This window comes from Adiantum capillus-veneris, chromosome 2, assembly GCF_014529385.1.
Source record: "Adiantum capillus-veneris isolate H3 chromosome 2, ASM1452938v2, whole genome shotgun sequence".
NCBI lineage: Eukaryota > Viridiplantae > Streptophyta > Polypodiopsida > Polypodiales > Pteridaceae > Adiantum > Adiantum capillus-veneris.
In genome coordinates, this window is record NC_140932.1 from 40,570,977 (window position 1) to 40,586,602 (window position 15,626).

At 42.6% G+C, this 15,626-nt stretch overlaps 1 pseudogene; it reads right to left on the minus strand.

Annotated features, from left to right (window-relative positions):
- Positions 1-8,389: 8,389 nt before the first annotated feature.
- Positions 8,390-14,946, minus strand: LOC147462666 (uncharacterized; annotated as a pseudogene).
- Positions 14,947-15,626: the final 680 nt, after the last annotated feature.

The window sequence follows — 15,626 nt, forward strand, 5'->3', positions numbered from 1 at the left end:
GAACATTCAGGCCCTAGAAATCCAGTGTATCCAAACCCTGTAGATGCTCATGCACAACTACACCCTGTGATCCCTCATGTGTAGACAAGTCTGAGTCTTCATGCCTTTTCTCAACCCTGTAAGTCTTCAGCTTCAACCTTCATCATGAAATTCACAATCCCCAGGTTTGCATAGACTGCCCGAAAAACTTCTTCATCGTCTTCAACCTGTAATGACCTTCCATCCTCAAGCAAACACTCATTGATAGCAGTGTCACTCTTAGACTGAATCTGATTGCAAACCTCCACATAAATAGTCACATTATCACAATTCTCATCATCTTCACACATGGTTGGATCCCATCGTTTATGGATAATAGTAGCTTTAAACTTGCTCCAATTATGAAATTTTTTTTGCTAAAGTTCCTAGACCCGCTCAATAAAATTTGGAATCACAAACCTATGAAACTTTAGAATCCAGTTCTCTTTTGGCACCCCATGCAACTCAAGTTCCTCTTCATAGCACTACAAATAACCCGCAGTACCATAGCCATAAAAAATTCCCCGTTGATAAAAAACCGAGCATTTCGTATTTTCAAGTGCCAATTGCTCCACCATCCCCCGCTTCCAGTTTTTTGCCTCATTAAATTCCTTTTTGCAATTACTGACTTTGACACTTGAAAAGTTTCTGGGTTGCTCTGCTCTTGAAATCCAACCGGATCACCTTTTACAGACTGTTGCAATTCCCAATTCTCAATTTTCAAACCGGTACTAAAATTTTGGTGAATTCTATTGTTTCAAAACAACAACCATTAGCCCTATCATTTGCTGCACCTGTTTCACTTATCTTGTCGCAATGTTTGGCTCCGTCTACCCGGTCAATTTCGCGTCAAATTCACCAAATTGTCGGAGTTTACAGTTCTCCATGGTTGACCGGGAAAGCATCGGGCCTCTGGCTGTAGATAGGAGCTTAGCAGGCATTCAAACTAGGATAATAGAGTGCAATAGATGTAACTAATAGTTTAATACACATAATACTGAAGATTAAAGAGAGTTTGAGAGAGAAGACTGCAAATAAGAGGAATATTTATTGATACAATGAAGAAACAAAGCTTCCAAACTCAAGAGATGCAGAAAAGCAGATACACTGTAAGATTTATGACTGCTCTTTTACAATCCCGTTGGATACACCCGCTTGGTATGCTTTTTGAATTACAACCCTCGTCTCAAAATTCTTTCCCAAGATGTCCCACCATCAAGCTTCCTTGTGCTCTGACTTCTCAACTTGCTCTCAAGCAAAATCACTCCCTACTGCTTCAGCCGGTTCCCCCAAAAGCTCTCTCAAAAATGCTTGAAAACTGACCTTCCCAAAAGAACCAACCGAATAGAACCCTTATTTAGTGCAAAATACCCCTTTTATAGAGGTCTAAGTCTCCCAAAAAAGGGGGAAAATGGAGCTCACTTGCTCGTGCACTTCTACTGACTAGAGACCCTTTTGGAATTCTTTACATTGCTTGCACTTGGCACGCATTTTTGGCATGATTGCATGGACACTTCTCTGTTTGTTCTTGTCCATCGGCTCGGCCCCCCACTTCCTCGTTGCATTTGCCCTTTGGCCGGCCTTGCCCCTTTGCTTTGCCCTTGCCTCTAGCTTTCCCGGTCCACTTTGTTGAGCTTATATGTGAAGCTACTCAATATAGAGAAGCCATATAACGTACTGCTCTGATACCATGTTGAGAGAGAAGGAGAGAACACAGAAGTAGAACCCCAAAGTGTGTAGAATACACACATGAGATGATGTATATATAGAGGGGACCTGGGTGCCATATATAGAGAAGCCATATATTGAGTAGCTTCACATATAAGCTCAACACACTTTACCCTTTCTCTCTCTTTCTCTCTCTCTCTCTCTCTCTCTCTCTCTCTCTCTCTCAGAACACGGGTCCTACGGGCAGGGCCCTACCCTAAGGGGGGGTCAAGGACCCTGGCCACGGGCCAGCTAGCAGTGTGGACAGGGGATCCTAGGGCTAAGAGCCTATAAGTATGGGTGGTTGGGTGGAGGATCCAGGACTCTAGCTCCTAGGGTTCTTATATTGGTATCAGAGCTCAAGGAGGGAGCATCCATGGAGGAGGGGATGAAGCATGGCCTTCTCTTCCATTATCTCTCTCGATCAATCTTGCTTGCTCGCCTTCAATTTGAGGCATGTCCTCTCAAGGGCACGCTATCTTGCTCTCCGTTTGTAGACAAGCCAACGGGGTAGGCTGTGGAGACCATCTCCTGTGAAGGGGACAAAGTGGAGGAGACGTGTGCAGAGCCTCTTGAGGCGAGGGAAGCCGAGGTGCCGACCAAAGCAAAACACCGCGGGGGTGAGCTTGATGGATGCGCGAGGCCCTGAGCAGCAAAACTCGTCATAGGCGCGCACGCCGGAGAGCAACTTGTTGAGCACGATGTCATTTTCTTGCGCTCGACTGTCTGCTGCACCATCGCCATGCCTGGAGTTTGTTTTTTTTTTTCACACTGAAGCGCCCAAACGTTTTGGGCCTTGAGGAAATAATTTTAAAAGCCAAGGGAGGGTGCCCACGGGCTAACCCCCCGTTCACCTCTTCGTTCTCCATGCACGTCACCATGGCAAGCCACCGTATGGTCCATATGGAGGTGAGCAAACGACGGACCAGTATGGATTTTCCGCATGCAGAATTTCTTGTAAAACTCAGAAATTCACAACGCTTATCAAAGGCAAGAAACATGCAAGGCATGTGAAGTACATCGATCGTGAAGATTCGTCCAAATGCTACTGCATAAATTTGACAGAAGGAAGGTACGCATCTCAATAAGGTTAACAATTTTTGTATTTGACTAAAGTTTTCAGGCAAAACGTACACAAATGGTTAACGAATGGTTAACAATCACGAGGTTGCTACCAATTGGGACAGTCTTCCAATTGCATTCAAGAAAGTACAGATCATGCCTGCACTTGATACGGTACAGATGTTGGCATGGCCGACTATTCTTTTTAATTTTTTATTTCCTTCCTCGTTTACGCTTTGTTTGATGTTCTTGGGGGAAGCAAGGATCCCTATCTACATATATGTCAATGACAATATTGACATAGATATCAAGGACAAAGTAATCAAGACAAGGAGGTACATAGTACATAATTTGCAAGCTTTTTTTGCTTTTCAGTACATGGGGCCAACTCAACAAGGTTGATTATCAGAAAATTGGCACGAACATCTGTTTGCTATGAGCATAGATGTATTTATGTGAAGCACGGCCTTCAAAATTGCTCAATTTCTTTTTGAGACTTTGCATGTTTGGCAAAATCCTTTTAACGGTTTCTATAGTTTGACGGAGGAGGCTTACCACACAGTACTGACAGAGGAACCTTGATTCCAACTCGTTCGATTCTTACGACGGCCACTTCATCGGTAGGTGTACTTCATAAGGTAAGCAGTTGGTACTTTTATTGCACATGACATGATAACTGTGGTATGCAATGGGCGTCTAAGATGGATCGTGAATATCATTCATCAACTCAAGTATGTACGAGATCAAGGCGGAGTCTCTTTAGTATTTATACATCTTGCATTGAGGCTGGCCACGTTTGGCATATGCTACGAGCATACAAACTTGGGAAGGCTTTAGCAAACTGTTTACAGATTATTTCATTTTGTATACAACGGATGTATATGATACAAGAAGGCATATACCCATATGTGAAAAGTTTCTCTCGCTAGGCAGATTTGGCAATGCGCCATCTTCATGTGAGCTTTCCCCTTGGAATCTCATGACAACTGGTTGCAACAACAACTACCAGGTTAGCCAGGTTAAGTTCTTCTTATTTTTTCCATGTTTACACTTTTCTTGGCAATGACTGTCATTGTGCAAAGCAAAGTGCTTTGGCAATTATCCATGAAGCAAGGCTTCTCCCTTGTGCCAAGGTACTGCCCAATAACTTGGGGTCAAGGGCATTGGCACACAAGTTTGGGAAACTAGCAAATTAGGGAATATTCGCTCACACAATCCCTACCACTTTAAACTGTGCAATGCCCTTATGGTTATGGCTCTCACATTAGAGGCCATCACTTTTTCCAAGAGATTAAAATTATGTATGCACGGCATGCTAGCTAGGAGGATTCCATTCTACCGCCGCCGGAAAAATGATTCCGCTCTCACGCCAGACACTTTGTCAAGGATAAGATACATTTTGGATTGTTGTTGGGGTTGTTGTCAACATCCAACAATACTTATTTCACAGGCAACGTGCCAATGCTAAGTCATTTTCATACAATCACGACCCCTACAAGGAAGGTAGATCAAGATGTGATACCTCTCTCAATGAGCGAATCATACCGGACACTTGTGGAATGATAATTATACGATAAGCTGCAAGTCAGGCATAAGATGCATAAGAGCACACAGCTTGGGCACACACTCTAAAAACTTAAGGAAAGTTCCTCAACCCACCATGCTCTTCTTCTCTCTCTCTCTCTTTAAGGGAATAATGAACATCTTCTAGGAAGCTTTTGATACGTGTTTTGCTAGAGAGTCAGTCTGAGTCAAGGTGCTCTAACTCTCAGCTAGCACATGGATAAGATGCTACTCAAATTAGTCTTCATCGGTTTGTCCATTGAACACTAATTTTCATAAGGGCTGTGAGCCACGCAAGCTAAGAGCCAGTGTTAAGCCAAGGGTACGACCCAACTATTGGCATTCTGTGGGTGATTTTTCTCGAGATCAAACAGATCTACCCAGGGGAGTACACCTCGACGTTAATGGACAAGCAAGAGTCTTGTCATTATGGATGTTTAGGGTGTCATTTTTGCACTACTTGTTCTCAGTGCGACACTCAAGTTGAGCTTTTGAAAATCTTCAATAGCTGATCTCTACAAGGAAGTATAGATGCAGCAATCAATTGAGACAGTATGGCTGTCCACAGGAGCTAGGCAGTTCACTTGTGTGGATTTCCTGCTCTCTCTATAGCACTACGGAGTGTCTATGGACATAGTGTTTTGGGGTATGACCCGGCCGGTGACTGCTACATCATCCCATAGGCATTGAGGATCACAGTTGATCTGCCTTGAGGATCACAATTTGATCTCTCCCAGTTAGACTTTCAAGGAAAGAATTCCGCAATCTACCATGCGGTAGCAGACAAACTCAACTTTTTAAGTTGATTCCAATCAGTATGTACATGGTTAACTATGTTGGTTACCGTTAACTGCTACTTGAGCAGTTTCTACAAAGGGTCTTACCAAGGGGTTTGACTACGTAGATTTTAAACAAAGGGGTTGGATTGCGAAGGCAACACCCACGGTTCCCAGTGCAATACTGTTTTTTTTTCCAGGTAGGAGATGTGCTCCTCTCCGTTTGCATACGAGTAAGTGAACATTACGTTCAAATCTCCAGGTACGCATCTATTGATTTGGTGTTATTCCATTTTTTTTATGCTTTGCTTGTTAACGCTTTTCTAGAATTATAAGCACACTTGAATGTTACAGAGATATGCCAAGGTCATGTCGACACAAAGTATTTTGGACCAAATGTTCAATCTGCCTTTTTTTGCCTTATGATGTTACGAACCTACTTGTAGGGTTCGATTTGGCACATGTTGTCACATGGGATACAACATGGTCTAGGAACTCAAGGATTTCGGTTTAGCCATTGTGGAGCATGATAATGAGGGTCCCTGTCACTCTTGTTGCAGAGTGTTATTAGTTACCTCCACACACAAGTACCGCTCGTACTTGATGGATGTCACTTTTCCTGACATCCTTACTTGAGACATATTCCACACGTGGAGAATTTGAGTCTCAGAGACTGACACTGGCGCCCAATTCTTAATGATGTGTCGCAACGAAGTCCCTAGGTGCTGGTCGCATCCGTTCATTAGACCATTCAAAGCACACAATATCAGGTACAATTTCAGTGGCCAAAAATTGTCAGGTACTAAGTATAGACTTGCTGTGATTACAAGTGCTGTGAAACCACCTTAACGGAGGGTTGTTTCTACATATAGGAAAGTATGCTACGTTCATGAGAAAGTCTCATGGTTGGTTCCTAGGTGTGACGGGGTTGTCACATTCTATTATGGTCCAACTTTTGCTGCAAGATTTTCACGTAAGTATAGTGGAAAATCTGGTCATGGAATTGCGGTTCGGATATGTTTTTGTTAAACACTGGGGCCCATAACACTGAGTGTGCATGCATTTAACACAAACATATCCAAACCGCAATTACATGACGAGATTTTCCACTATACTTATGTGAAAATCTTGCAGCAAAAGTTGGACCATAATAGAATGTGACAACCCGGTCACACCTAGGAACCAACCATGAGACTTTCTCATGAATGTAGCATACTTTGCTATATGTAGAAACAACCCTCCGTTAAGGTGGTTTCACAGCACTTGTAATCACAGCAAGTCTGTACTTAGTACCTGACACTTTCTCGCCACTGAAATTGTACCTGATACTGTGTGCTTTGAATGGTCTAATGAACGGATGCGACCAGCACCTAGGGACTTGGTCGCGACACATCATTAAGAATTGGGCTAGAGACCCAAGGCTATGTGAGAACCCCAGCTGCTAGAGGCCTCGATCCACCACCCAACCGCCCATACTTATGGGCTCTTAGCCCTAGGATCCCCTCTCCACATTGCTAGCTGGCCCGTGGCCGGGGTCCGTGACCCCCCTTAGGGTAGGGCCCTGCCCGTAGGACCCGTGTCCTGACATTACTCCCCCCTTTGAAAGAGTTTTTGTCCTCGAAAACAGAAGTGGTGGTATCTTCATAAGAACACTAATGTTTTCCACCGTGGCATCCCTCATGGATCCAACGGTCTGTTAAATCGGAACCTGGTTCATTGGGAGGTTCAATGAAATCAAGAATAACATCTTGATTTTCCACATTGTTGTCCCTGTACAACCATCTTGGTTAACCGACTCATAATCAAAAGAGTGTGAAGTCTCCATTTAGAACTCACTTGAGAATGCTAAACAAGTTATCACAACGTCGAGATGTTTAAATGCATACCCAGGTTTCAGACTTTCTGAAGGTACTCAAATGTGGAATATAACCTCGGATCATCTTTCCATGAAAGTACTATGCTGACATACTCATCAGCAGCAACCAAGTCCTTGACTTGCGGTGGTTTCTTGCCAATAGTCAACCTCATCCAAATTGATGATTAAGGTTGATAACTTGAGAATAACAGGCAGAGACTAGAACTAGCCGTAACATGCCTTTCATCATATGAAGCAAACTCCAAACCAGAAAGGTGACCGATCTAGTTGTTTCACTTCTTTCTAACGTATGCACTTAGCATATCCTTTAGCGTGCTTTACTAACATATGCACTTTGCATATCCTTTAGTACTAAATAGAATGCTTGTAAATTGCCCATCCTACGCGGGATGAATAGCAGCAGTAAGAGTGAGGTGCTTTCCCCCAACCACTTATAGAAAGTCGCCCACGACTAACGACAAACTATGACTCAATCATTGAGTATCCAGCCATATACTCGATATGGAATGGAGACAACCAAATAGGTTGAAAGCAGATTGGAGTTTCAAGCAGCCAATCACAAACACCCATACTTAGCCATCACCTTGTATGGCAGGATGTAAACTCATACTAAGTCTGCAAGAGAGATTGCACTGGCAGTGCAAAAAATTGCAGAAACAATAATTTCCATGAAGTTGCATGCCGCTCCGAATAAATTTGTGTTAAACACTAGGGCCCATAACACCTAGTGTGCATGCATTTAACACAAACATATCCGAACCGCAATTCCATGACGAGACTTTGGACCATAACAGAATGTGACAACCCGGTCACACCTAGGTACCAACTGTAATGGGGTTGATCAGGAAAGGCTTAGACAGATTCTGCATATTCTCTGATAATTGCCTAACACTTAACCAACCACCAAGACAGGACTACACAGTATGTATGCACTTCAAACCTTCAGATACTTCATCGACAAGATCAAAGGGAATACATATATCTCATATTTATACTCAGGATTTCATCAGTTATTCATCAGACATAGATCAGAATCAGAACAGACAATAGACAGATAAATATAACTGTCGCCTTCCATTTCCCATCATCCTCACACACCAGCGTCATCCCCATACTTACTTACATCATCGAAGATCACAAAAGATACAAAAGCCCCTACGAAAAGTTACATCCTTTCACATAATGTCTTTTCCTACTTACTTCCTAATAGGTTTCTGATTATCTCCTGAGTTGACTCTGACCTGATAACTTCCTAATTGGAATCTGAAGTCATCCTGACAGTTCCCTAACTGCATATTAATTATGGTAAAGGTCCCCTTTACCACCTGGCACACCCGGTGGTACCAAAAAGAAACTTTTTGGCGACCTGAACCCACAATTCCCTTGATCACTCCTTTTGTTCAACCTCCAGCACACCATCTTCTTGAGTAAGCATTTCTTCAACTTTGTCCTCCACATTTTGCAATTCTGTATCTCCCTGATCATCTACTATCAGCTGTTGCAAGCTTTCTTCTTCATTAATCTGCGCCTGCTGCATCAGATTGTTTCTGGTACAGTCTTCTCCTTTTCTGCAACCACACTGTTTTGCCCCTGATCTGCAATCTCTTCAGAAAACTTTTCCAATTCCTGATTATCTTTTTTCACATGCTGTGCAATTGTATCCACTAAAGTATCCAACATTGGAGTCTTTAGTACATCATCTTCCTGAACACCCTCTTTTTCAATCTGTTTGCTGTCCTGTGACTGTTGCTCAAGGAGAGAGTTATATTTTTCATGTAACTCCTCATACTGAAATTTCAGTAACTCATACTCCTCCTTGTTTTCTTCTTTGGCAAATATTTCATATGGTTTAGACATCACTTCTTCTAGCCTGACTCCCAGATTTTGCCAAATTTGTTCTCCCTGCTTCCTCAGTTGAGCCTTCATGTCTTCAACCTCCTCAGGTGACAAGTACCATCCATCAATTGACAACTCATCATCTGTGCATTCTCTAATTTGCTTTTCCACATCTTTACAGGCTGCCACTCTATTCAGTAGAACCCTGTTGTCTGCTTCTAAAGCTACATTAGTATTTGCTAAATTCCCCAACTCCATAGTCAATACTGCTTTCCAATCATTCTGCCACACTTTGTACATTTTTGCATTGCTCTCTCTTCTGTGCAAATGACCCTGAAACATCTTTAACTTTTCTTCCATTTTTTGATTTTGCTCTGATGCTGCCTTGAGCTTCTCCTACAACTCTTCAATTTCCTCCACTGTCATTGTCTTTTTACTCAACTGCCTTGCCAATTCTTCTTTCTCCTCCACAAGTTTTCCATTTGTCCTCTCCAAAAGTACATTGTTCATGTTCTGCTGCTCCACAAACTCCTTTAATATCTCCACAGACTCTAAGGCTTTTGAGTATGTAACATCTTGAAAAAATTGTTTAACAAGAGACTGTTTGATATCCTCTTGCTTCTTTCCACTCTCAGTCTCCTTGGTCTGCACGACATCTAACCTTCTTTTCTTCAACTTGATGGAACGCTTCACTGGAGTTGTCTGAGCCCCCACAATCTTTATCTGTCCATCTTCCTCTTCAGCCCAAAATTTTGGAATCTCTACATCTGTATTCAACCCCATAGTTTCCATACATTCACCATGTGAATACTTTGCTGACCACATACTCTTATATATGCCTGTCTTGGACTCATGATACTTCTTTGTCTTCATTTCCCTGTCAATCATCTGCTCAGAATCCAACAGTTCATGCTGCCCAAATACTTCCTTCCTGTGTCCTTCCTGTCTGTCAGCCACCTGTCTTGACCCTGATGGTGTCATCGCCCTCAATACACCATTACTCTTTACATACATGAAAATTGCAGCAATCAAAGGTCCCACTTTTGTACTTCTCTGCACTCTTTTCTTTTCTTTGAAAAATACCTCTGAATGTATTCTTTCATACAACATTGTTGCCCATCCAAATCTCTTACCCTTCTCTGCCATGCTGAGAATTGCATAATTCTCTCTTGATATGTAATCCAACTTCACCAATAACATGACCCTTTCCAAAAACCATTTTATTTGCTGCAATCTCTCTGCATCAGACACATTTTTCAAAGCAAAATAATTGCGAGTACCTTCACTCTTCCCGAATTCTGCATCCATGTCCTCCTCAGATGCTTTGTCCACCGCATTATCAATTCCTTCAGGCAATCCAAATACTGTCGCCACTAATGCTGCTGACAAGTAAACTCTGTGTCCCACTAATCCATTACAATCTATAATTCGCGCCATCATCATGCCTGTTTGAGTTGTGAAACGCCAGTGTGTCCATGGCAACTGTGCATACTCTAATAGCTGAATAGACTGCAGCCATCGTGCATGTCTGGGTTGGAAGGAATCGATCTCCACCTTAAAATCCATGAGATGATGCTCTGTTGCTTGTCTGGTCTTCATTTGAAGCGGTGTCAGCTGTTGTACATCCTCTTCCTCATCGTCTATCTCCACCATTGTTCCAGGGCTTGGCCTTGCCGATCTCATCCCCCTCCTTTGCACCATCGCTTCAAAATCTGCAGCTTCTCTAGCTACCGGTGGCGTACGCTGGGCTTGCTCTTCACCTAGCAACACACTCTTTCTCTTCTGCATGGCGGGCACTAACGCTGACGCACTATTACTTGATATGTCAAGTCCTCTGTCAGTTTGAAAACACGAAAACGTGGTCTCACACTCCACCTTCACTTCTCTATTAATAATACCTCGTACCCCCGAATCGAGAAAATATATTCCCACCTCATTTTGACACTCTTTTTGAGGAACCTCCCCTTCAAATAATTTCAACCGATACCCATTCAGTGGTTTTCCAAACTGGTTCCCAACTTCATCCTGTAACACAAAAGTTCCTGGCCCTCTGACTTCTGCTATCTGATAAGGCCCTACATATCTCAGCTTGAGTTTCCCTGGTCTTGCCCCCAACTTACTATTATATACCATGACCCAATCTCCTTTTTTAAAAAAATTGAACTTAATGTGTCAAGACACCCATGCTTTCCTTCTGTTCTGCACTGCTTCTACCAAATAAGCACTCAGAATCCTATCCTCCTCCAATTTCAACAAGGATTCCTCTATGAAAGGTATAGACTCTTCTGGAGACAGTCTATGCTCAGCTGCAATTCTCAGACTAGGAACTACAAATTCCATTGGTACTACTGCTTCTAGTCCATATACTAGCCTGAAAGGTGTCTGACCTGTTGTCACCTTGAAAGCTGTCCTGAAAGCCCACAAAGCAGAATCAAGCTTTGTATCCCAATCCTTCCTATTGTCCTCCACAATCTTCTTCAAAATTCTGATCAGAATCTTATTAGTACACTCTGCCTGTCCATTTGCTTGTGGATAATACACTTTAGACTTCTTGTGTATTATCAGGTGTGACTCAGTCAACTTCTTAATCACTTTGTTGAGGAAGTGTACTCCTTGATCTGAAACCAATTCCACAGGACACCCAAATCTGGTCATAATATTCCTATAGAGGAATCTTGCCACACTACCTGCAGTATTATCCCTTAGTGCCACTGCTTCAACCCATTTTGTTGCATAATCAGTAGCCACCAGAAAATATCTGTTTTGATTATTTCTTGCAGAAGGAATAATAGGTCCCATGAAATCTAACCCCCACTTTTGAAAAGGTTCAAGTGGTACCACTGGTTGCAAAGGCATCCTATCTGCATCATTTGGCCTTCCATCCCTCTGACAGACCAAACACTGCCTGCAATAGTTGTAAGCATCCTTATGAATACTTGGCCACCATAACCCTGCCTGAAATACTTTTCTAGCAGTTACTTCATGAGAAAAGTGTCCTCCAGCATTGCCCCAATGAGCCTCTGAAAGAACTGCCTTTTGTTCAGCTTTCCCTGAAACACACCTTCTGATCACCTAATCTATTCCTTTCTTGTATAACATTCCTGATATTACCATAAATGATCTGCTCCTCAATGCCAACCTCTTCCTTCTATCTGAAGTCATCTCTTCTGGAAAAAAACCCTCCACCAAGAACTGAAACATCTCATCATACCAATCTTCTGCTATCAGACCTGTCACCACCTGAAACAGTCCTGCATCAGGTAATTCATCAGGCACTCCATCTGGTGGTTCTCCTGTCTCCAATCTGCTCAAGTAATCTGCAATGGCATGCTCTTTCCCCGGTGTATGCACCACACTATAGTCAAATTCCTGAAGTAAAAGAACCCATCTTGCCAACCTGCCTGACAACTGTGGTTTATTAACCATATAGATCAAAGCTTGATGATCTACATGAAACACCACCTTATTGGCCAACAAGTAATGCCTGAACTTCTTCAATGCATAAACCATGCCTAAATCTTCTCTTTCAGTTACTGAAAAGTTCCTTTCAGCAGAGGATAGCACCCTGCTTGCATAATAGATAGGTCTAAACCATCCCTTCTCACTCTCTTGCATTAGGACTACTCCCACTGCACAATGACTTGCATCCACAAATATATGGAATGGCAAATTCCAATCTGGAGAAATTAGAATTGGTGCCACCACCAACATCTTCTTCAATAATTCAAAGGCCTCTTGCTGATCAGTAGACCATAAGAATGGTACATCCTTCTTGGTAAGCTTTGTCAGTGATTGACAAACATATGCCAAATACCTCAAAAATCTGTTATGCCACTTTACTTGTCCCAAAAACCTTGACAACTGCTTCAAGTTCTTAGGTACTGGTGCTTTCAGAATTGCCTCCACCTTCCTGGAATCAATGGCAATCCCTTCTTTTGATATCACATGTCCCAAAAGACTCCCACTGCTTACTGCAAATGCACACTTTTCAGGGTTCAAAGAAAGTCTAGCTTCCCTGCACTTCTGCAAACAGAGCCTGAGATGTCCCAAATGCTCATCTTTTCTCCCAGAAACACTGAAATCATCCAGGAACACCCTCATAAAAGTTGTCAAGAAAGGAGCAAACACTTGCTGAACCCACTTCTGAAAAGTAGGAGGTGCATTTTTCAATTCATACCCCATCACATTGTAAGAAAACACTCCCCATTCTGTCATAAAGGTTGTTTTTTCTCTGTCCTCCACTGCCATCCTGATCTGATTATAGCCACTAAAACCATCCAAAAAGCTATACATTTCATGTCCTGCAACCGCATCCAACATTGTATCACAATATGGAAGTGGAAAAGGATCAGTCAGTGTGGCAGCATTCAGCTTCCTCCAATCCACACAAACCCTGATCTTCCCATTCTTCTTTGGAACAACCACTATTGGAGATAACCATGTCACATTGTCAACTGGGTAAATGAAACCTACTGCCAAAAGCTTGTCCAATTCCTCTTTCACCTGCTTAGCATAACTTGGGTTTAATCTGTATCTTTGTTGTACCACTGGGACTGCATCAGCCTTCAGGTTGATCCTGTGCTCACAAAAAGCTGGATCCACTCCTTTCATGTCACTGTAGTGCCAGGCAAATACATCCTTGTATTCCCTGAGTAAACCCTGCAGTCCTCTTTTAAAATTCTGATCCAGATTGACACTGACCCTGACCTTCTAAGAATTCCCCTCTGTTCCTAGATCCATGTCTTCCAAATCATCTTCCCTTACCCTTGAACTTTTTGAAAGATATTCCTCAAAATCTTTCTCTGCCCTGATCTCTGCCTGTTTCTGTTCTGCCTCCAAATCAGATCCTTCAGGAAACAGCTTTCTCTTGCCCAATTGTTTCTTCAATTTCTCCACCTTAGGATCATTAGCTACATATTTCTCTGCAATATTTTGTACATCCACTTCAAATATTGGAATGAAAGAAGAATTTACCCTCAAAAATTCCTCTTCCAATTCTGGAGCCATATTGATTGTTTCTGCATGCAAAGCTCTGCAATCAGGTGGAAGTATTTTGCTAGCCACCATCTTCATTTTCACCTTTTTCTTTCCTTGTCTCAATATCACATAATCTTCTCCCCAATGTTGCTTGACTTTTGCTGCTCTAAGCCAAGCTTTCCCAAGAATCATAGGATATGACTGAGAAGACTTTTCCAACTGCAACACCACAAAATTGACTTTAAACTTGAGACCTCCAATCTCAATTTCCTTATTCCTGACAATCCCTAATGGCTGGATCCTCCTCTGATCTGCCGTTTTCACTTGAAATGGTGCCGGATCCCAACAGGTAATGTTCATCTTCCTGCATGTTTCCTCTAGAAGTACATTCACTCCTGATCCTCCATCAATCAACATTCCTGGCATAAATATCTGCTCCATCTTTACACTGATCACTAGAACTTTGTAATCAACATCTGCAGGTTGCATTTCTGCTACCTCAATCTCCTGATCCGGATCTTCATCTGTCTGTAAGTCAATCGGATTCTTTCCCCCATACTGTTGTTGTAACTTCTGCATGAATTGGTCTGCAAAGCTTGGTACCAAACTCAAAATCTTCCTCAAACTGATATGAGTAGGTGCTTCCATTAATGCATCAAAAAACTCCTCAGACATCTTGACTGCAGCTTTCTTCTGTACAGTCAGCGCCTGATCATGTCCTTTACCAACTCCTTCCTGTATTCTGTCCGTCGGATACCTTACTATTGCCTCAGGGACTTCCTGAGTTTCCCTTCTTTTATCCTCCTGTCGCTTGTTCACTTTATTTATCTCCTTCAATACTCCCATTCTAATCTGGTCCTGAACCTTCCAGTCGATTGGTTGTTGTTCTTCTTTTTTCTGAACCTTATCCCCCTTTACCTTTCCTGACGACCTGGTTACCACCATAGCTCCAGGAACATTATCCCCCTCTTTAACTCCTTCAATCGAGACACACTCTGTACAATCACATTGGAACAGGTTGCTTGATTCCCCTCTTCCACAGCAGTGCTCATTAGGCATCCGGGCTCTATTAGGCTCCACTTTGGCATTCATCAAGAACTCTTCAGATTCCTGTTCTTCTTCTTCCAACATGATACCATTTAACTGTGCAGGAGGCCTTTGTTGAGGCTGGCCGCCTTTATTATTATATTGTACTATAGGGATCCCCCTCTTACTCCTGTGTTTGCACCACAGGGTGCATTCAGGTCCCTGTCTGTGCCCTTGTGTTCCACAATAGGTACACGGTAAATTTCCTCCCATTCTGTCCTGATTCCTTTGATTACCCCACCCTTCTTGGGCTTGAAGTCTCTGAATAGGACCTGAATTTCCCCAGTTTCTAAAATTCTGTGGCCTTCCCTGAGGCCCTCCTACAATCATGACATTCACTGCAGGTGGATTCATTCTTTGCTGTACCCTTTCTGGAATGCGTCCCCGATAATTTGGATTGTACCAACATCTTTCATCACTATGGCCAAACACTTGACATGTTTGCCAATAAGACCTCTCTGGCATACCCAGTTTTGTAAGACCCAAATTCTTCAATTGACTGACAATCATCTGACTGATGTCTTCTTTTCCAGGAGCTGTCTGCTCCCTGCTTTTACCTTTTTTCTCTTTGTCCTTCTCCTGCCTGGAGGATTTCTTCTTTTTCTTCTTACTTTTCTTCTTCTTTTTCTTTTTTTCTGACCAATCATCATCTTCTTCATCAGAATCCTTTTTAGACTCTGAGTCTTCCTCATCTGAGGAGTCATCTGTTTCTTCATCATCTTCTT